The sequence below is a fragment of the Zootoca vivipara genome, chromosome 2 (genome assembly GCF_965207765.1).
Source record: "Zootoca vivipara chromosome 2, rZooViv2.hap1.1, whole genome shotgun sequence".
In the NCBI taxonomy this organism is placed as follows: domain Eukaryota; kingdom Metazoa; phylum Chordata; class Lepidosauria; order Squamata; family Lacertidae; genus Zootoca; species Zootoca vivipara.
In genome coordinates, this window is record NC_142584.1 from 73891276 (window position 1) to 73912195 (window position 20920).

At 44.0% G+C, this 20920-nt stretch overlaps 1 protein-coding gene and 1 non-coding gene across 3 annotated transcripts in view; both read left to right on the plus strand.

Moving 5' to 3' along the window:
* The first annotated feature begins 975 nt into the window (after nt 1-975).
* IARS1 (isoleucyl-tRNA synthetase 1) overlaps nt 976-20920 on the plus strand; it is a 104197-nt gene continuing 84252 nt past the window's right edge. The window contains exons 1-2 of one of the 2 annotated variants that reach the window (XM_060271486.2): nt 976-1114; nt 16934-17011. The gene's annotated coding sequence lies outside the window, so the exon portion shown is untranslated. Of the gene's footprint in view, nt 1115-13305; nt 13425-16933; nt 17012-20920 lie in introns of those variants that run through there. The other variant, XM_035106206.3, reaches the window with a different exon arrangement.
* LOC118081652 (small nucleolar RNA SNORA84) lies at nt 17989-18122 on the plus strand. The gene has a single exon (XR_004692119.1). It is a non-coding gene; the product is annotated as a small nucleolar RNA SNORA84 (small nucleolar RNA).

Here is a 20920-nt window from a genome sequence, read left to right on the forward strand (position 1 = left end):
TCCCTTTTGACCACATAAATTTTGTTCTTTGCATCTGAGCAGCTTCTCTGAGCATATTCCATAAAAATGACAAATTCAGCCAGAGCGCTAAAACAAATCTGGGTTTAGCTACCATATTATTCCCCCTCCCCACCCCCAGTTTTCCCTCCTCAGGGCCAGACAGACATATTTTGGCACCTGAGGTGAACCACAAAAGGGTGCCCCCCACTTCCAGGGGAGAAGTGAGGGAACAGTAGGGGAATAAATATCTACATCAGGATCCGCTGCCCCTGTGGATGCTGCTGCTTGAGGGAATCGCCTCACCTTGCCTGGGGGGGGGGGGCTGGCCCTGCCTCTCCCAATGATAATCTTTAATAATAATGGTGTGTCCAGAGGGTCTGGTTAACACCATTGACCAGAGTTGTTGAGTTGTTGCAGTTTCCTTGGGCAGGAAATAAAAATGAGGATCCAATAGGATCTATGACAGTTCAGAGTGTCACCACGCGGGGGACAGAGATGGCTATTTGCCCACCTACATCAGGGGCAAGTGTGAGACACAAATTCAACAAATCCTACTATCTTCACAGGTTGCCATCTTAGCAAGTGTTTATCCACACACCTTTGTGGTAAGTTGTGTCTTGACCATTGGCACATTTTTGGGGGGACAGTCAAGTAAGAGATTGGGTAGTTTTCAATACACTGAAGCATACATTCATACCACCACAACCCACCCCAGCTACCCAGGCGGTGTGGCTCCCGAGATCTACTCGGACGAAAGGCGATGAAAAAGAGAACGTAACGAGATGACATTCAGCCCGGGCACACCCCTAACTAAGAAAAGAAAAGCCCAGCCAGGTTACGAGAAGCTGCTACAAAACTCGTGAAAGTCCCTTTCCATGAAGATCTCGCTCTCGATGACATCGTCCTCGGAGGGGAAGTACTGCAAGCTCTCCTCTTGCAGCGCGCCCTCCAGGGATCCTCCGAAGAAGCGCAGCCCGGGGGCCTGCGGCGGGAGGCCGTCGTCGTCGGGGGGCGGCAGCAGCGCCGTCGCCGACGGGGTCCGGGCGGGCGAGGGCGACCCGTCGGCGCTCGGGCAGTCCATGAGCGCCCCGCGCGCGTTCTCCAGCACGCCCAGGTACGAGTCCATGTCGAGCGGGTCCATCTCGCAGTCCGAGCCGCCGCTCTCGGTGCCCACCGAGTCCGAGCGGAGGTGCATGAGCTGGTACTTCTCGCGCATCAGGAACTGGTTGGTGTTGCGCGGCGCCCGCATGCCCGGCGCCCGCTTGCCCATCATGTTGACCGGGCGCAGAGACAGCAGCACCCGCGGCCGCGTGGGCCGGTAGCAGCGGGGCCAAACCTTGGCTTGCTGCTGCTGGTTGTAATAGTGCTGGCGTCCGTGCGCCCTCGAGGAACTGGGGTTCCTGCCCCGCCTCCGGTGGTGCCAGCTGGCCCTCCCGCGGCCGAAGACCCTCCGCGGCTGCCCCCTCTCCTTCAGCGGCTGCACGCGGGAGAACGCCCCTTCCGGCACCTCTTCGCCTCTCCTGGCCTGGGGGGGATCCCAGCAGCGGACCCCCTTGCCACACAGCAGCTCTTGCCTTCTCAGCATAGCCAAGGACACTCCTCTCGCATACTCCCGGGGCACCTGCCAAGCAACACCCCCGAAAGCAGCAGCCCTCCTCTCCTCCTCCTTTCCCCTCTCTCGCTGTTTCCTTCTCGGGTCGATTTCTCCAGACGCCCTTCAAATCTCCAGATTTCCCCACACTGGGCTCTCCTCGCCTAGGTTCTACCTTTTTACAATCTGCTCCGTTTTTTTCTTGACCAGAGCCTTTTTGCAGCGCATAGCCCGGCCGAGAGGCTGCAGGCTGAGGGGCAGCTTGACCACCTCGAAGGCTATCTGCTGCTGCTCAGAGAGGGTGATCTCGCCCCGGAGCTGCTAGGTGGGTCCGGGGGTGTTTTGCTCAAGTCCAAGACCCCCTTTCTCTACAGGAAGTGGATTTTGGTGCCTGAGACGGTGGGGAAAGGAGAGGGGGGGGTGAGGAGGAGTGAAGCGCCACTGGGCTGTGCCTACAAGTTCCGCTCAGCTCAAAGCGCTCAAAAAATAAAGCACATACCGAACTCTCCCTACTCGTTTCAGCCTCTGTGTGTTTGAACGCTTTGCCTCGCCCACTTAAATATATAGTTTGGAACAATCCAATGGCGGCCACTGTAGGGGGGTGAGCAGTTTCCCACAATTATCTACACAAATATTCCCACAAATATTTCCAGTCTTGAATGGAGGGAAACAAATAAAACGCAAAAATTAGACAATCTGAGGGGAGGAGGCAAGATGCTGCTGTGAAGTTCCTTTCCCCATTTTTTTTTGTTGGTGTTTGTGTAAGGGTGTATATCTATATCTATGTTGGATTGGTCCAAATCGCAAGGCAAGTCATTTTCTCCTGAGCTCTTATGCACAAACCGTACTTACGCTTGCGTTTTCTTCCGAGAGCCGCGTCTTCGAGGTCTCTTCCGTAAAGTGCTTAGCTGTCGGTAGAAGCGCGAGCGAGTGGGGTAGGCGCGTAAAATGGCTCAAAGTGGGTCGCTGAACCCGGCAAACGCGAAAGGAGTGTGGCGGCCCGAGAAAGTTCACGTCCGCATTTCGGCAGCGGACAGATAGAGCCGTCAGAATGCACAGTCTGCGTTTCCACGCCTAGGTCGGAAGGCTGCGAAGCGCATTTTCAGTGACATTCAAGGCTCGCATAATATACATATACAGTACTCAATTGCTTCTTAACTCTATTTCCCTGCTCAGTTTAACTCATTCTTGCATCTTAGCCTCATATCAATGGACCTCTCCACCACCCACCCAACCCCCATGTCAGCTGGCAGACGGTTCCGCCATCCTGTTTCCTTGCCAGGGCAGAGAAAATGGTGGACTGTGGACATATTTGTTTGGACGTTTCCACTTGCACCCCGATTTGGAAGCAAACCCCTTTTAGTTCAGCGGAGCTCACACGAAAACATGTTTAGGGATTGAGGGGAGACCGATCTGCTCTCTTTCCAGAAACATGAAGCAGCCCCGGCGGGGAAGCAGCTTCCTTCCACAGGCGCATCCTGCAATAAGTGCTTCCCTCACCAATGAGACATTTTCTCATAAACTGTCAGGCTAAGACTGCAAACCTATGCGCACTCGCTAGAAGCGAGGGTAAACCTCACTGAACACAACAAATAATCTGCGTAAACAAGACGCTGAGATTGGACGGCACGGGGTACATTTTCGGGGGCAGTTCAGTTTAAGAAAAGTGAGCAGAGCGGCTCTTCTATAATCGCTAAGGTCAAGTTAATGTTACTTTTTAAGAATGCGTGTTGTTCTTATTCTTAAAATGACTGCTATATAGTACAGTACTGTGTAGTAAATTCCTTGCAATGGCGGCGGGTGGCAACGAGAAGCCGTGGAAGATGGTGTAGCTGTAGTAGGAGGAAGAGGGATGGGTCAAACGTTTCCCTATTTACAAGAGTGCAGCAGCGCCAGAGCGAATCCAAGCGGGCGCGCGCGCAGCCAGCTCTTCAGGCCTTGTTTATAATCGTCACGTGGAGCAGTTCTTGCACCCACCCACCCCGAGAAGATGAGTAAACAAACGGAACTGTCTCACTAGGAGACTTCAAAAATAGGAGTTCATGCTTTGTTGTGTTCCTTTACTTATTTTCTAGCAGTTCAGCTTGGGTTTTTCAAAGGGGACTTATTTTATTTTTTTGCAGTTATTGCAGTGGGATGAGAGGGTCTTGATGATGATTTTTTTTAGATTCACTACTTTTTGCTGTGCACCTTGTTTCTTAATGGTAAATGACCACTTTAAAATCTTGGGCTTTGCAATTATGGAAAGCAGGAGGACCATAATACAGTAGCTGCAGGGGATAATGTGAGGATCTGGCTCACTATCCTAATTATTCAGCCCCCCCCCCATTTCTTCTCTTTTTTAAAAGGACAACTATCCCATTACAAATTGATATATGGCAAAATGTTAAGTTTATATGCTACCCACTGGCTCTCAGCCAAACTCTAGTTGTCTTAAATGTGCCTTAGGACCCTTCCAGCTCTATAGCTGCTGGGGTTTTTTCCAGACTTATCCCCGCACTTCCACATGTCATTATCATTCCATTGCTATTCTGGAACACTGCATTCACCAAACCACTTTTAATTCAATTGCAAAAAGATCCGGCATTTGTAAAATATCCAAAATAGTTCTGAAATGTTTGCATTGCGTGGAGGTTTTGTGCAATTGCCCACATTCTGCATGGCTGATTGGTGTGTGTAGTTTGAGCAGCTCTGTTTTGCCCCTTCCCCTCCATCAGACTTTTTGCACAAGAAGTTATATGTAGCTCAGACAAAGACAGTGAACTGGAGAAGTTATTGCTGTCTGATCTCCTAATCTCTGTCACGAAAAGAATGCTGGAATAGCAAGGATTAAACCCCACACCCCATCCAAAGGACTATCAGTACCTTGTGCACATGCTCATAACTCATTTACTGGTTGGAGGGGCAAATACATTTACTTATAATTATCACGATTTGTAAGAGGTGGAATTTGTAAGAGGTGGATCCCCCAAATCTGTGGGTGCCAGATTTTACTTTCTAGATTCTTGGGTGCTGGGGTTTAATCAGAGCTTTGACAATTAAGGGGAGCTGACAGGCTGAGCTTGTTTTTCTGCAAGATAGAGAGGCAGAGGGAGATGATGGCCTTGCCATTACCCCATCATAAAAGCCATATAGAAGACAAAAGACCCTACAAGGGCAACATGAGTGTGATGTCACACAGGGGGGGGAAGTCCTTTTATGCAGAGGTTTTATGGCAAGGTGTTCTGGGAACAAGGAGGAGGAATGTAGGCAAAACTCCATGTGGCACTGGCTAGAGGAGGCTGCACTGTGAGACTGTAGGCTATGATTGGCTGCTACTTTGGCCCCAAGCTTGCTGAAGCTGTGAGAGGAGCAATGAGGGACACTCTCTGAACATAATTCTGCACCCCCTCCATTGAAGGCTTCAAGTGTAAATATGTATGAATAAACCATATTTCTAAGACTCTGCAGAATCCGCTGTGCCTTGGTTTTCCAACAGAAACCCAACCATGGGTGAGCGCCTGGAACCCCCTAGCATCCAGCAGAGATTGGCCATGGTGTGCAGCTATGGGCTGGATTCCAGTAACTGGCCTGCACAATGACTTCCATTAGTGTAATGGGACTTTCGCCCTCTCTTCCCTCCATGCCTCTGCACTCCCACCCCCAATACATTGTCTCAGGGGTGTGCTTGGGAGAACCCTCAGAACATGCAGGGGAATGAGAGGGGAGAGAGTTGGTCAGGCAAGCAGAAATTATTGTGCTTTCGGAAACTTTGGCATGATGTCAAATTTCTCCCTACATTTCCACAGGAGGCTCGATGAATGGATTTTGCTTCACATTCCAGAGTCTTGCTAGTTCTCATATTGATGGCAATAAAAGCATTTGTGTGTGTGTGTGTATGTAATACACTGCTCAGTTGGCTGAGCAATGGCAGGGGTGTTTGTAATGATGTATGATATATGGATATGGTTAATGTGATAAAATCCTATTCTTTGGCATTGGCTGGATTAGATAACTTCCTGATCTTCTCTTTTTCTCTTCCATGTGAATATTTCAAATAAAGTCACAGGGATAACTTATATCACCACAGGGAGTCCAAAATACATCCACCAGCTAAATAATTCTGAGAGGCCTCCTGTTGTTGTTCTTTAATCATTTAGTCGTGTCCGACTCTTCGTGACCCCATGGACCAGAGCACATAGGCAAACTCCAGCCCTCCAGACGTTTGGGACTACAATTCCCACCATCCCTAGCTAATAGGACCAGTGGTCAGGGATGATGGGAATTGTAGTCCCAAATATCTGGAGGGCCTGAGTTTGCCTATGCCTGGTTAAGACAGTACCCTTGAAATATTTTTTCATGTGAGGAAGAAGTGTTTTGCCTGAGGCAAAACAGAAGGCAGTGTCAGGGATATAACTCAAGACACCTTGAGTCACCACACTGGTTCACATTGCCACCTCATCCTGTTTCTTTACCTGATGAAGATTTACAAATATGAACTACAATACAAAGCATGACTTACTACAAATCAGCCACCATTGACTAAAAAAAATAAAAAAAAGAAAGAACAATTTTCAGAGGAAAGGATCATCTGCTGAGAAGAGCCTGTCATTTGTCTAATCCAGGTATCCGCAACCTGCAGCCCTCCAGATGTTTTGGCCTACAACTCCCATGATCCCGAGCTAACAGGACCAGTGGTCAGGGATGATGGAAATTGTAGTCTAAAACATCTGGAGGGCCGAAGGTTGGGGATGCCTGGTCTAATCTGTGGAGTGGCAGTAGAAAATGAGAATCAGAATTATGTGGTGGTTTAGCATTTATTCAGATCTCTAATGAAAAGTATGTTTATTCATTTAGAATAAAAATGAGTCTGATGTACCAATTGCAATAAAATTAACCAAATGCTGTTGCTTATGGTACCAAAACAACCAGAGCCACATACATGGAACCACCAGCAGCTAGTTGATTGTAACCACCTTGTTTGCAGAAGTGCACAACATCTTTGGAAGAAACCCTCAGGAGGAGATTGAAATGGATCGTGGCTATTGATGTGTACACCACTTCCAAAATCAGTGGTGGGAGTACACTGGATGTAGAGTACATGGGAGTGTGTACACAGCCTTGGTGCAATCTGAATGTGGGTTCTTGAATGGGAATCAAAACCAGTCTCACCTTTTAATTTTCAATATTAACAATGGAGCACATAAGCACCTTTCTCAACATTACCCTCCAACCTACAAACAGGGTATAACAGTGAATTATACTGCAAGGCTGTTTGTAGACTACTCTCTGCAATGTGTAGATAAAAGGATTTCTGCCTTTCAAGCCTTTTTCATGTCCTCTTTCCAACAGTCCACACATTCACTTAGCAGTCATATTTATAAATCAAGTGTGGAAAAGCCAAGTGATGCACATAGCTGTGTACACCTAGATTTAGCCTGGGAAAGGCACTCACCATACTCATATCCCTGCTTAATTGTTTTGTAACCTCTGAGACAGACACCTGGCATTCAGCATTCCAGGGCTAAGCTTTGATGTCAGACCTGTAACTGCCATCTAAGCTATGAATAAACCATGTGTGCATTTTGTCACATGGAAAGTAGTGGGATGAGAAAAGGTGATGTCATTGCTTACCTTGTGAACATATATTTGGATGGACTTTGTAACAGCTGCAGATCAAGAGGTTTGCACTGAAACCTCATAGCCATTCCCTAAGGTCAGGATAGCCAGTGTGGCACCTTCCAGATGTTGCTGGTCTACAACTCTTGTCATTCCTGACCAGATTACCCATGCTGGCTGGGGCTGATGGGTGTTGGAGTCCACCATGGATACCCCTGTCTTAAGAAGTGTCTATGTTAAAAATGCTGGGAAGCTTTTGGGTCTTCAGACACCCTCCCAACACTGGTGGAGGAAGAGGAGTGTGTGGGGAGCACACTGCCCCCAGCACCGCGATCCCGGTGCGGTCCCAACGTGGCTGTCTGCCTGCCTGCACTGGGCGCTATGCCCTCACAGGCAGCATGCATGCCCCCAGGACATGTGCCACAACCCCGGGACGCGCACCAGCCTCGCCCCTGCCTGCTCTCTGCCCCCCCCCCGGTGCCAGAGCATGAAGCTCCACCACTGCCTCCCAACCCACTCATTTTATCCTAAATATGCCAAGGGTACAATACACTCTCATAAACCTCAAACCTGCTATTTCCCCCTGCTCACTCTTTTCTTTCTTTTTTGCCTGGACAAAGAAAATTAAATTAAAATACACATTTAAATAGTGTTCTTGGAGGAAAGGCTGGGCTTAATTTGGGGCAAGATTCTATAGGGAAAACTGCTTCTTAATCTTAGAGTGGAGCCTGCAAAAATGTGAATAAAAAGGTGCATCTGAGCATGTTCAGAGAACCATTCATTGAGTAACCATAACCTGTGCCTAGTCTAAATACTCATGGCTGGCTTACCACATTTTAAAGTGAGTGAAACAGTGCACATTACCAACTACCGAGTTGGGAGCAAGGGCAATACAGTCTTGAGTCTAAGCCTCCTTAACTGCCCCACTGTATATACTCTGTATTACGCAGTTGGTCTTCCAGGACTAATTACTTGACATATATTCAGACTTTGGTATCTCCCTTTCAACAAATTAACCACTGGGAGTGTATTTTTCCATTAGACTTTACAATAGACTGCAAAGTCATAAGGCTTAACATTAATATTGCTCACAGTACTTGAGGCTTTAATGGAGGATGCAGAATCATCAGGCTCAGCTGATTTGGAGAAATTATCCTAGAATACCTTAGGAATTTAGGGAAACACTGTATTCATAATTGTCTGCCTTAGGGCTGCCTCATGTCACAGAAAGGCCCATATGATTCAGCTTGACTGCCTGAAGCAATGCATGTGTACTAAGCACTCTCCACCTATGCAGCTGTGACTTCCTAGTGCTGATTCTTGCAGCAGCAGAACATATTTCACCCACCATACAGGTAAGATCATGTTGCATCCAGAAACAGCTATGCTCATCTGCTAAGATTCTCCATGTAACAGTGTACCCAAACAAATATAATTTGTTTTAAAACATTTAATCTGTGGTGTTTGGCAACTTTCTTTGCTGCTATTATGATAATCATATTGGCCCACATTGCCCTGTCCCTCCACTGGGAGTCCCTTGGGACTGCATGCCTTCAGGAGAGTGGTGGTTGCTGCTTGTAGTCTGAAACACAGAATAACTCTAACTTAAACATACCTGTTTGACGTTTATGGTTTGCACAGAATGTGAATCCTAGTTTGGTGTCATCTGCAGATTTGATGAGCATCTCCTCAAGTTCTTCATCCAAGACATTTATAAAAAATGTTGAACGACAACAGGCCCAGGACAGAGCCCTGCGTCACCTCACTTGTCAACTTTTTTTACAGGTTGATGAGGAACCATTAGTGAGCACTCTTTGGGTTCGATTAGTTAATCAGCTGCAAATCCACCTAACAGCAGTGCCTTTTCTCTGGGGGTACTCAAGGTTATGCAATACTGGCATCTTCCCCCCCCCCCAAAAAAATGTCAAAAGCACTTACTGTAACAACTTCATGGTGAGTTCTGACACCTTTTGTTCTAAAAAAAAAGCACTGCCTAACATTGTCCAGCCCATATTTTGTGTCCTTGAACTCTGATGGTTCTTCTTGCTTGTCTGGAAAGAAGACAGAGGGGTGTGTGTGCATAGCTGCCAAGTTATCCCTTTTTTACAGGGATTTTCCCTTATGCTGAATAGGCTTCCTCGCGAGAAAAGCGAAAACTTGGCAGCTATGTGTGTGTGTCTGTAGAAACTAGCCTATTACCGGTATGTAAGGGCACATTTACATTAATACTGTTCCACACACTTCTGCCTCTTGCTCCAGCCACCATTAGCATGTGACTCTTGCGAATCAGCCTCATATAACCAAATGTGAATCAGCCTCATATAACCAAATGCTTAATTCTAATGAATGCATAAAGCGGTTAAGACCATAGAGTAAGCTGTCCAGCCAGGCTTATCTAGGTCACACACTCTCACCTTGGGAGGTAGCATTACCAAACTGTTTGTTCTCTCTCTTCCACAATGTGAACCCTAACAGTAAGGAGGTCTACAATGCATGCTCTGAGCTTAGATTGCGTGGCTTAAGCAAGCCATCTTTGTGTTTGATACAATTAATTTAGAAAAATTTACCACTTTGGAACTAAACTAGATTTTGCTGCCTTCTTTTCTTGCTGCTGTGTAGAATAGCACATGAATCTGACATTTGAAAAGTTTGTAAGTAAACAATTTCTAACCTAGCAAATGTGTGGTCTCTTTCTATGCTAAGGGAAGTGTGGAACCTTGCAAGCAACATAGAAGGTCTGTTCTAACAGTCTATATTTCCACACTTTGCTGCATGTTTTGTGATTTTAAATATCTGCTGGGGCTCTCTCACAAAAAAATGTACTAACTCAAAACCTTGATCTAAGCATCCAGGGGATTATTCTATTTTACCATATCTAGGTAAAGGTAAAGGTAAAGGAACCCCTGACCATTACCGGTAGATCCAGTCGTGACCGACTCTGGGGTTGCGGCGCTCATCTTGCTCTATTGGCCGATGGAGCCGGCATACAGCTTCCAGGTCATGTGGCCAGCATGACTAAGCCACTTATGGCGAACCAGAGCGGTGCACGGAAATACTGTTTACCTTCCTGCTGCAGCAGTACCTATTTATCTACTTGCACTTTGATGTGCTTTCGAACTGCTAGGTTGGCAGGAGCTGGGACCGAGCAACGGGAGCTCACCCCGTTGTGGAGATTCGAACCGCCAACCTTCTGATTGACAAGCCCTAGGCTCAGTGGTTTAACCCACAGTGCCACCCACGTCCCTTTTTTTTTAAACCGTATCTAGTATTTGTCATATTAACCAAATACAAAAATCCAACAGCTCCCAGAATAAAATGTGGCCCTTTGGTTGAAAAATCTTCCTCACCCCTGGCCTATACAAATCATCAGTGCTTTTCACTAACTTTGAAATATTTATGAAAACAGATTTTTATAACTGAATCCAGAACTTGAATAAATATGAATATATGAAAAGTCCTTCTCAAGCAGATGTCTATAGGACTCTGTAACAGTGCAGTTCTGTACTGTATTGAATGACTACCCAGTGAGGGAAAATATTGCCCTCTAGTGGTCTTTCACTCAAAGTTGATTGGCATAGCATAAGGTACCAGGGTGTGTTTGATAGCATAGAGTGAAGCTGTAAATGTATGCATGTTTTAACTCTGTTTTATAGCTGCACTGTAAAATGCTTTACAAATCTCTGTGAGTGGAAATCTAGATGAGGTTCAGGAAGGCTTGATGTTAAGGGTTTGACAGAGATTACCTACAACCGAAATGCTTCTTATAAACTCATAAAACGTTAATTAAATAACTATGTTCTAAGGTTAATAAAATTCTTCTCTTTTGTGCCAAGAAGTATCGTCATTATTTTTCCAGCAAGGTATCAGGACTCACAGAAGTGGTAACTCATTAGAGGACAAAATTTACCTCAGGAAAGGAGGCAAAAGTCCGTGTCTTAGAGTGACACTGAGGAGGCTTAGAAAGATAACCTGAAGTGTCAACAAGTTGCCAGCGTGGAAAGGGGCAAACTTTTACAGTAAAGGGAATCAGGCCGAGAGGGACCCTTTACTGGCGACAGGAGGTTATTTTAACAAATAGCCTAGAGTTTGATACCAGGCCACGTGAGCTGGAGGGAGAGTCTCTTTACTTATAAACTCCCAAGAATAAAGTGGTTTATTTGGGAGGCGGCGGGAAAAGAGTGTGTGTGGCTTCACCTCTGGATTCCTGTGTCACATTTAGTAATAGAGAGGAGGACATTCGTCACACATGCCATCTCCAGACTATTGCATTTTGGTTTCGGTGTACGATCAGCCTCTTCATTTCCTTCTTGTTAAATGGCAGAAGAAATATTTTCATAACAAACCACAGGATTTTGTTGGAATTAAGATAACTACATCCTAGGTATGGAGGAATACTGAACCAGAAACAGAAAGGAGGCAATGTTTTTATTCTGCCCAATTAGCTGTTAAAGAACTAGGTGAATATTTTCAAACCATGTGGGACTCTCACTTCCAGAGGCAAGACTGATGGAACCAGATACCTTGAGGAGGTATGGTATGTTTGCACCTTTTAAAATTACTGTACTTTACTACTGACATTAATGTGAGGGGTAAACAACTGCACTTCTTACTCTCCCCTGAAATTATAGTAGTAACAGAAGCCATTGTACTATAGAGGGCAAAATTCTGGACCTTGATCCAAGATGACTTGTGTTCCTCATTTGTGAAGTGCACTTCACAGAAGCCTAACCCACCTGTCAGGTTTACTTTAAAGGTAAAGTTAGATAAACCAATCTTCTAAGGAATACTGGATTATTTTCATTTAAAATTGAAGAATTTATGGAGGGTGAGGTATGTAGTAGATACTGTTGTGCCTTTCTGCTTTGATATAGGCTGAGAAAAATAGTGCCACTCTTAATATTCCTTTGCATTAATTATGTCAATGCTGCTTTTGAAAGTAGACACTTTACCCCAAGGAGCTGCCAATGTGTTGTGAGCTTCAACTGTCACAATCCCCAACAAGTGGCATAGTTGGCTGGGGCTGCCCTTATAGTTGGCAACATTGTGCAGGGCACCACAATGCCTATTCTTCATTTACCCCAACTATTTTCCCCTAGGAAGGCAGAAATAGCTACACAATACTTTACCTGCTTTACCTCAGCAATTGTTCCCCAGAAAAACTAATGTACATAGTTCCAAAGTGGTTCACTCCCTTTTAGGCAGTATAGGGAAAGCAGCAGCGAACTCTGAAAGATAATATAGAAATAAGTACAGTAAACACTTAACACTGATGAAGCCTGAGCCAGAAGGATTGTTTCTTGATTACTTACAGCAACAAAATGCTGCCCGTGAACACACCCTAGATTACAAACAGGCCATGCTGGATTTCAAATTACATAAAAGACAAAACAGCAAATGAAACACATGTTGATGGAAATTTAATATCTGTGATAAAAAGAAAAGAAAAACTAATGTTTGTACATCTCTGCTTTTTTTTTTGCCTATAGACAGCATCTGTTCTTCCATATAAATGACAAACTTAGTTGGTCTCTAAGGTGCTACTGGAAGGAATTTTTTTGTTTTTTGTTTTGACTACGTCAGACCAACACGGCTACTTACCTGAAACTAGTTCCTTCATAGTTACAGGTAGGTAGCCGTGTTGGTCTGAGTCGAAGCAAAATAAAAAAAATTCCTTCAGTAGCACCTTAAAGACCAACTAAATTTTTATTTTGGTATGAGCTTTCCTGTGCATGCACACGAAGGTATGCACACGAAAGCTCATACCAAAATAAAACTTAGTTGGTCTTTAAGGTGCTACTGAAGGAATTTTTTTATTTTGCTAGTTCCTTCATAGACATTCAAGGTCCTTCTTTTAGGCGCTTCCCACCCGAGAGTGAGCGCGGCAGGGCTTCGATCCACTCGCTCTCCGTCCGCCCTTCGCAGGCAGCGCAAGAGAACTCGCAAGCCAAGTAGGACGTGCGCGCCCTTCTACACTTTCTTATCTCTATTCTTCAGCCACTACGCGCCTCCCTTCCCCTTCCCCCGAAACCTCGGTCAGGATTTATGGTTGCCCGGAAACCATCTGGCCCAATGGGAGGCCGCCTTATTTACAGCCTGTGCACGGAGCGCCCTGAGAGGCTGTTGCGAGTGGGCGTGCCGCGCCTTGCTCTTGCCCCTCCTCCCCTCTAAACTTCCTGTCATGCTTTCCCTCAGGTTGCATCATTTCTAGCCGGTTGGCTGCTGGGCCTACAGCCGGGTGAGTCCGTTGAGCTGGAAGGGCAGGCGTGTTCGGGGGGGGGGGAGCGGGGTGCGAAATGGGGCAGGTAGGGAAGAAGGGGGTTCATTCCTCGCACTTCCCGCCCTACCTGCCGCTGTTAGTGAGCCTGGCTCAGTGGCTCCCCGTCTCTCCCGGGATTGACAGCTGTGGGTGTGATTCTGCCGAGGGCGGGGAGCGAGTGAGAGTTTCTAAAAAAGCCCCCGATATTTTCTGCCTCAGGATACTTTGAGGATGGATTGAGCCCAATCTTGGGGAGTCACTATTTAATCTCATGTTTTAAGGGAGCAGCAAAAGAGGCTGATTCCCCATGTTGAAAGTATTGTAGTACCTAATCGTCAGCAAATTTGCCGAATAAACGCTGATGTACTTTTAAAAAGCTTTCGTCTTCTTGTGTTCCACACGTGGCTTAATTTTGCTTGTTCCTTAAATAAATGTTATGTTTTTAAACATCTTGATATTAAGGTTCAAAATGGAGCTCTTGGGCTTAAGCTGATCCTTGGCCTAAGCATTCATTCATTCATTGTGTGTGTGTGGCTCCTCCCTTTACCTGGGTTTATGAAGTTTAAAATGAACTTAAGGATGACTAGAAATGCTTTGCTCTCATTTCCCGTCTCCCCATGGTAGCTTTCCCTCAAGGGTTGCTTTGCATAGTCTCCTAACAAGAAGATACAAGAAGACAGGAGGAAAGATATGGGTTCATATGTATGTGTCTATGAGAGTGAAGTGTATGTGGTGTAACAATTCACATTTATGTAGTTCTTCAGAGTCTTCAAAGCCCATTGCATATATCTTAGTAATAATTATAGCAATGCTGTTAAGAGAGAGTAATATAAATTTGATAGTTCAGGTGGAAGGAGAATGGGGCAGAGAGAGTGGGTTTTCAGATGCTTTTTAATGATCTCATATCATCTGTATGTGTAGACTTAAACCTGCTCTTTTAGCAATTACTTCCAGTCAATGAAAGGCTTGTCACCTCTATTAATTGAACCTTAAAAGTATAGCTATCTAGTAAAAGTAAAAAATATACTATAAACATAATCAAATGGTACTAGCAGCATGAAATATACTATACTTGGAAGCCTTACATTTGTACCAAAGCAAAAAATATTTTCTTGAGTATAGACACAAGGCTGACTTTATAGTAAATGAGCAAAACTACAGAGATTTACTATCCGGATGAAACAGGGAGGCAACAGAATTAATAAGTAGTTCATGTTTTTGTTTTTGTTGCCATTTTGTGAGACAACGGAGTATGCCTCCAGAGGTGAAATCAAACCATTGGAGAATCGCAGCACCTGCTGTGACTGCAGAGACCAGTAACTTGTAACTGCGGCCTCATGTGTTATTTCACAAGCCTGGGCAGTTAGTATGGAGGTCCCAAGCTGCCCAGATGACAAGACCCCCCCCCAGCCTACTGATGTGGTCCAAAGGAAAGCAGAACAATACATTTGGTATCTGCTTGACTGCAGGAGTTGCCAGAAGGAGGGTGTACAAGACAGTACAGTATTCAATCATCTTAGGGACTCCACTCTGGATTTGTGTAGTGTTTACTCCTTAGCCTCCCCCCCCCAGATATCCCACAAGGGAGCGGAGGTTTAGGATCAGCGTTTTCCTTCTCCTAGATGGGCTACCTTACCAGGTTGATGAGCCCCATCTGCCCCTCACTTCACTCTACAGCACGTGCAGAAATCACTTTCTTGACCGTTGGACCCATTATTTGCCTCATCCACTCAATCCACCAGAGCCTGTCTTTACATGTAGGGGAAGTTCATAACTCACTGAGGGTTTGAGACCCATCAGCTACCCTCACCTGGTTTAGCCAACCAGTCAACACTATTTCCTGGGATGTGGCTGCTGTCGCATGCTGACAGCTTCTGGGAGCCACAGATGAGAGCTGAGTGCAGGGTGGGACTAATGGTTGACAAACTACCCCAGAAAGAGCATGCACAATGTGTCTCTCACCAAAGGTACTTCCCTCCCCTAACACCCCATACACCCCAGTTGATGTCTACTACTTAGCTTAAGGCCTTGAAAAGTTGTCCACACAACTGCCTACTTCTGACTAATAATCTGTTTGTAACTTGTGTGATAATTGCATCATGAGGGCAGAGCTTCAGCCAGGGAGACAATATGTGCATCTTGTTGGATATCTGTCTTTGTCTCCTGCATATGCTTTCAGGTATTTATTCCCTGGCAGTGTGGTTGTAACTTAGTAGAAAATTTGTCAATATTGAATTACAGTTGCATCACATTAATAGCCTGTCAGTATTTGTGTTAATCACCAACTCATCCCCTCCCCTTTCCTCCTCGGAATCCACTGCCTTGTACAGAGCATTTGATAGAGGGGTGGAGCCAGTCTTTTATTTTATGCTGAGATGGGGATCATGCAGAATCTGTGTCAGGGCCTTGCTGTATCTGCCTGTTCTGAAGTCCAGCAGAAATTGAGCAACCCCTTTCCCCAAGTTCCCAAGGACTTGGAAGAGTAGTATGGTTGGTCTCTTGGTGAAAGTCTGCTATTCCTCTGAATTATTTGCTATATACAGAGAAATCTGAGAGGAGGGGTCTTTTTGCCTCATCTTGAAGTGAGCAGCATGGGCTTACAGATGATTGAGATTTCTGGAGTCATGTTAGTGTGGATGGAATCTTGGTATTTCTTCATAGACTCTTTAGCTTATTAAATTCCTTCTGTTTCCGCATCAGCATGAAAGTGGGTGGTGGTACCAATGCTGTATGATGGAATTACATCATGCTGCTTTTGAGCAGATAAAACAGCTGGGGTTCCTCACTGTGCCTTTGATTTGGCTTCTGCTGCACCCCGACTTGTGAGCATCTCCACCAGGCTCTATTCCCAATTGCAAAACACTTCAAACTTCATCTTCATTCATCTGTTGCTTATTTTACAGCTATGTTGGCAGTACAATGATCACATTTAATAATGCAATCTTGCTGGCAATTGAAATACTTCCACAAGATCTCTCATTAAAACAAATATGATTTTGTGGAAATATGAGACATCCAAGAAGCTTTGCATTGTTTGTGCTGTTTCACATTTCACATTTTAGTGGAAAACCTAACAAGTTGTGTTTTGTTACTTTTTGGAGATGGATAAATGCCAGGAGGTGTTCCTAAATGTGTGTGCTTGGGATAGCTGTGGCTGCAGTGGATATCCTGTGATGCAGTTCTGAGGCATAGTTTAGTATGCCACCCATTCGTGAACATGTATGAAACTTTTAAATGTTTGGGCAGGTGGATTTAAAGAACATAGTGTACAAATAGAATTTTTCAGTTTTCAGATGTTAGCTGTTTTTGATGCTCCTCTCCTGGGCTTTTGTAGTCTATCCATGTAGTATGTATCTGGTATTTCTGACTTTTCTTTCTCCCTGCAGAAGTGTCCATAGGAATAGTTCCAGCTTTTGACAGATTCATTTGGTGAATCCTGCCTACAACTTAGAAATTACACTCATTCATAGCTTCTTTGTTTCCTGTAGGTTTGAAGGCCACTGTCCTGTTGATAGGAAACCTCATACCACATCCTTTCCCACTGGATGTTCTTCTCTTTAAAAGTAGTGAGTAACATAGCATTTTTTTAAAAAAGTTGAATTGCTTTATTATATACACAGATTCATTACTGCAAAATTCTGAGATGTGTATGTATATGCAGAGAGACTAAAAGAAATTTGACCTGATGGAACCTTCCCACTGACAAAGAAGTTTATAAGGTTGTTAAAAAGGAGCAATTTGGAATGATCATGCTTTACTGCTAAAAGATTGCTTGAAGATTAAAAAGTCCTTTTACATCAGATGAAACACTTTGTGGCATCATTATCTGTCAAAGATGTGAAAGTGGTTTAAAGTGATGTGAATCTGTGCCTTGGCTTTAGTTCTTCATCCTCCCCCCCCCACCCCCGAACCCTGCCCTGCCCATCAAAGAGTGCATATCTTAAATAACAATAGAACAATTAGAATCTTTTCTATGCACACATATTTGGGAATCAATTTATTTTTATTTGGTTGATAAATCATTTGCTTCTTTCTTTTCAATCTGAAGGCTTTCAGAATAACTTACAATTCTGAAAAAAGAGACAATGCACACACTTTTGTAAATCAAGAAAATCTTTAATAAATATTATTTTTAAAAAATGAAAAACAAAAAATAACTTACAATTAAAACATAACATCAGTAATAACATTAAGATAGCTGGATCATTTAAAAAAAACAAAGCTCCAATGAAATTCTTCTAAACAGATCTAAAACAATTGCCACTGAAAGGCCCAGGCAAATAAAAGAATTATTTACCGGGCAATGAAATTACATTATGGTTGGTGTCAGGCAAGCCTACCTGGGGAGCATTCTGCAGCTGGGGTGCTACAATAACTACCAACCATCTTCACTCATGACATCTGAGGAACTCTGAGAAGGGCCACCGTGGAGGTTGTTAGAACATGCTCAGATTCATGCAGGAGCCAGTGGGACTGACTTTGGAGGAATTCTGCACAAGGCTATGCTTTAAAAAGTAGCATGCTGCGGTATGCTTAAATATGTGCCCTGTGGTTGCTGGACACTGTTATCTCCATACAGTGCTTCAGTTAGTAGAAGAGGGCAAAAAATAATACTCTGACTTAACGCATGGAGTCTGATACTTTAGCAGCCTCCATAGCCCTGTCATTGTTACATTGTGTAGGTATTGTAAGCAGAATTCTTTCTAGCTTTATGAATGTTGAATATATAAAATTGCCTACTGGCAGGGTGGATAAAAATCAATGATTTTTTTAAAAATCAGATTTTAAAAATTTAAAATTGGATTCTTTTAAAATTTAAATTGGATTTGTAAAATACAGTCATACCTTGGGTTACAGACACTTCAGGTTGTGCGTTTTCGGGTTGCGCACCGCACCCGCAAGTACCGGAACGGGTTACTTCCGGGTTTCAGCGCTTGCATGCGCACAGAACTGCTAAATCACGCTTTGCGCATGCGCAGAAGTGCCAAATTGTAACACGGTGTGCGCCGCGGGTTGCGAACCTGCCTCCCGCACGGATCACGTTCGCAACTCGAGTGTCCACTGTAAAATGCTTTTGGAGGGAAAATCTTTCTAAAGAGAGTTTTCTATTTAAGTTACATTATACTGATAGTTCAAAGGCTATTCATCAGGAAATAAGGATTTGTTTTAAGTTTTTCATGTGTGCTGAAACTCAGTCTAAGTTTTTTTTTTTAAAATGACCGTTTAACCACATCGGTTAACAAACATGGATACATATGCTATAATGTTATTGTTTTAGTTACATAAATTGTTTAAATTGTTATTAAGGAAATTGTTATTTTTCTCCTTCCAATAAAGTACAGCAGAAAAGTTGTCCAAATATAAACAGTTAACTTATTAAACCTCACAATAATTATCTGTCTATGTATTTCTAATAGTATAACCAAATCAGTAATTTTTGATATAACTGTAAAAACTACTCTGAAAATTTATTATTCCAAAAACGAAACCTTCATCTGGTTGTAAATATTAAGATTATACCAGCCAGAATGAGTTTTTCTGTAAAGAAATGATTTAAATCAAGTGATTTAAATCGATTTGATTTCAATCAAATCCGCCCTGCCTACTGGAATATCTAATTTATTTTAAAAGGACAAATTCTAACCTGATCCAGTAAGCAGTGTAGGGACAAACCAAACAACTGCAACAGAGGGGCAGTAGATGGGGGCATATAGAGAGCTGCATTTAAATCTGTGCCTTGACTGTTCACATCATGTGTGCGTCTGCAAGGTTAGGATGACCTCTACTTTTTATTCTCTCAAGCTTGATAAATTACTTTGCTCATTAGACTTTTGTCAGATGTTGTCACATCCTTCACACCTTATGAGGTTCTAGTTACAGGTACGTAGCCGTGTTGGTCTGATGTAGTCGAAACAAAATAAAAACATTCCTTCCAGTATCCTTCTTTTATAGCTGAACCTTTTTCATTCCTTGTGCTGGATCGCTTTACAGAAAGAATAATTCCCCTCTCTCTTCTGTTTCCCCCTGAAGTTTAGTCTATTTTCATTTTACATTGGCACCGCAGATTTGTCTATTTTTTCCTGAGACCATTCTATTGGTCTATTTAAGTCTATTTTTATGTCTGTTATATTGTTTCCCCTATATTTTCGAGTGCCAAGTGTATTTAAATGGGTTGAATTGCGTTTGGAAATTTTACCGCTCTAGCGCCGTTCCGGACTTTGGGGCTTCTTGTTGGGAGGCGTTTGCTTCCTTGCGTCTGGGTCTCTCTGCTCTCCTGCCGCTGAGCTGAAGAACGCCGAGAGTCCCGTCCAATGTCGCTGGAAATTTTCAGCATAGGGTCACCCCCTCATCCTTTCTTGGGGTTACGCAGCCTTCACTGTCCCCCAAAAGCATCACCAAACAATTGCTTCAGTGCAGAGCTTGCGCTGTCACAGAGGCGGTAAAACCGGAAGTCCAAAAAATTCCTTCCAGTATCACCTTCGAGACCAACTAAGTTTGTCATTGGTCTGAGCTTTTCTGTGCATATCATGGTATCTGAAGAAATGTGCATGCACACGAAAGCTCATACCAATGACAAACTTAGTTGGTCTCTAAGGTGCCACTGGAATGAATTTTTATATTTTGTTTTGACCTTATGAGGTTGTAATCTTAAGTTTCCTTACTAAGGAATAAGTGAGTACAGTGAACACTGATTGAGTGAACATTGAACACAGTTGGTGGAATTCAGTGTTGTGTTAATCGTTCTGTTAGTGCAAACGTTTCTGCTTGCCAAATGGAACAGTCTTTCATCTCCTTCCCCCATGTGCTGTTCTGCAGGTTATTCTGACCATTCTCTGTGGATCTGCGGGAAATTTAAGAGTTGCTGGGGGGAGCCCCATTGTTCTAGTGGGAGTCCTTGTGCTGCCTTCCAATAATGCACTGGGTTAATTGAATCTGGCCCAGTGGCTGCATTCATACATAGCATTAAACTGTGGTTTCATTCTATGTGCACAAGCAGGAAGAAGCCCATGTTTCTTCTCCCTGCTCCTTCTGGGAGGGACGAAGGAAGACTTCAGTAGAGTTTAGTTTCACTTTCCATGAAATTTGGCTAACTGTTATGTACAAATCAAACATTGTGGTTTATAAAGCTGGCTGGTTTAACCAGAGTTTGTTTGATCTCTGGCTCATACATCACAAGAAACCAGGTTTCTTCAGAGGAAACTCAACTGCAACTTTAGTCTAGGCCCTGTAGGAGAAGCAGATGTTTAAGCCCAAGCTTATGTTCATGTAGCATTATGTGCCCACTGAATCAGTGGGACTTATTTCTGCTTCAACACTCATAGTATTGTCCTGCAAATAGCTCTTGGAGTCTGACAAATTACAAGTACAGAAAACTACTTTCAAATGACCTTTTGAATTCTTATCAAGGTACACGGAACTCCCCGTTTGCACAGAGCTTGCTTTCTGGATCAATGTGTGTGTTAGTGGTCACACAT